At 36.4% G+C, this 2,196-nt stretch overlaps 1 protein-coding gene across 1 annotated transcript in view; it reads left to right on the top strand.

The window, feature by feature from the left end:
- LOC103680203 (lysine-specific demethylase 6A-like) overlaps nucleotides 1-2,196 on the top strand; it is a 143,311-nt gene that overhangs the window by 55,676 nt on the left and 85,439 nt on the right.

Genomic DNA, 2,196 nt, shown 5'->3' with positions numbered 1-2,196 from the left:
TTTCCATTATATAGCTCTGTAATGGAATATCTTGGTTGCAAAGGTGGTTCTTGTGTATGTGTGACTTTATGGTGGGACTTAATTCTGAGCTCACTAACATGCAAATGCTAAATAGATGTTATTTAAAAAGTGTGTGTGATTGGGAATCCACTAAACCATCCTTAATGCCAGCAGTTTGCGAGAGGTCAGTGGACTCAGACAACAGTTGTATTTATGGTTACAGTTTAATACAGTGAAAGAATAAAGGTTAAAATTGTCAAAGGAGAGCACAAAATGATGGAGCCCAGGAGAGACAAGAATCCTGTTTATCCTCTCCCATTGCAGAATCATGTGAATAGTACTCAATTTTCCGTGCAATGATGTGTGATAACACACACAGAGTATTGTCAATCGGGTGTTTACCCAAGGCTTTCCACTTTGTTTTTTTCCCCCCATGGAATGTGTGTAATATTGGGAGTTGGTAATGTGGATATGCAGAGCATACCTACCTGACTGACCTTACTCAATCATCAGCAGCCCCGTCTAAGGTCAAATGATACCATGTGGCCTCAGGCCCTCAGCAAAAATAATGTTAGCATAAATCATATAGATGACTCAAGGCTGTAGCTATAGAAAGGCTTATAAAGCAGAATATTCTAAGGATTTTTTTAATCTCAATTTTTTATAGTATATTTTTTATTTTTTAAAAGATTTTATTTATTTATTTGAGAGAGCATGAGCAGGGGGAAGGTCAGAGGCAGAGGAACAAGCGAACTTCCCACTGAGTGGGGAGCCCTGTGTGGGGCTCGATCCCAGAACCCTGACATGAGGACGCTTAACCGACTGAGCCACCCAGTTGCCCCTATTCCAAGGATTTAGAAATTATCTCAGGAGTATATCAAGGGCATTTCTTTGAAAGTGCAGTGTTTGCACATGGGACATCTGCTGAGTTAATCCCGTGCTGTACTTTGTATTCATGCGCTGCCTTAATTTTCAGATACTTAAAGTAATGAATTTAATTATCTCTGCATTTTACAAATTTAAAAAAGAATGATACTGAGCACACAAGTAATCAATCAAGAACATGAGAACGATTCAGGTAAACCACGTGGCTAGAGAGAACTGTTGCTAAGGAGTAGTAAGTCCAGTGTTAAATGCAGCAGGTATAGAGAGTGGAATCACATACATCACTTCTATGTTTAGAGAGGCATTTACCAAACTGTATACTATGGGAATTTAGTGGAATTAAAATGTAAGTATGGCTATGACAACTTGAAGATTTTAACCCCTTCTTGACATTCACATACTAATATATCAAAGATGTGAATGTGTCTTATAGAGGAAAAATATTAAATATGGTATAATTTTTTTGCAACATGTTATATTACCACAGTTGGTTGTTTTTTTTGTTTCTGTTTTTTCTTTTTGGGTTGTTTGAGAAGTATTCTGGAAATACATTGAAAGACCCAAAAAAAACCCCGAAAAACATTTTATATCTTAAATATGGAATGTGTATATAAAATTAGTGAAGAAAAGATTAACTGAATAATAATCAAGTGGTTAGTACTATTAAAATCTGTTTTATTTTTTTTTTTTATTTTTTTTTAAAGATTTTATTTATTTATTCGACAGAGATAGAGACAGCCAGCGAGAGAGGGAACACAAGCAGGGGGAGTGGGAGAGGAAGAAGCAGGCTCATAGTGGAAGAGCCTGATGTGGGGCTCGATCCCAGAACGCCGGGATCACGCCCTGAGCCGAAGGCAGACGCTTAACCGCTGTGCCACCCAGGCGCCCCCCTAAAATCTGTTTTAAATTAAAGCTGATCTGTGATTTAATGATTTGGCAATATTTACAGTATCCTTTATTTACACAGAGCAGAGTTAGATAATGTTCACCAGCTGGTAGAAGTAATTTTACTTAATGATGCATAAGAAAAATGTCCTGTATGTACTAGCTTCCCGAGGTTTACGTAAGGAGTTCCAAACCTTGAAATGATGTTGATTTTAATAAGAATGTCTTAGATACATACAGCTATTTCTGTGAACCTCTTTCCTTTATTCAAACTTCTGACAACTTTCTGAGGCTAGTCTCATCTGTATGAAAAATATAATATTAGGATGTTTTTGGCTATTAATCTTTCTCTTAGTTTGTATATGTTTCTTGATTTTTATTTCATCCTGGCATTTGCTTTTTAAGTTTTTTCTGTTATTAGAAATA

Source organism: Ursus maritimus (genome assembly GCF_017311325.1).
Source record: "Ursus maritimus isolate PB19 chromosome Y unlocalized genomic scaffold, ASM1731132v1 scaffold_Y2, whole genome shotgun sequence".
NCBI lineage: Eukaryota > Metazoa > Chordata > Mammalia > Carnivora > Ursidae > Ursus > Ursus maritimus.
Note: the sequence above shows the minus strand (reverse complement) of the source record. Positions and strands in the feature narration are given on the sequence as shown.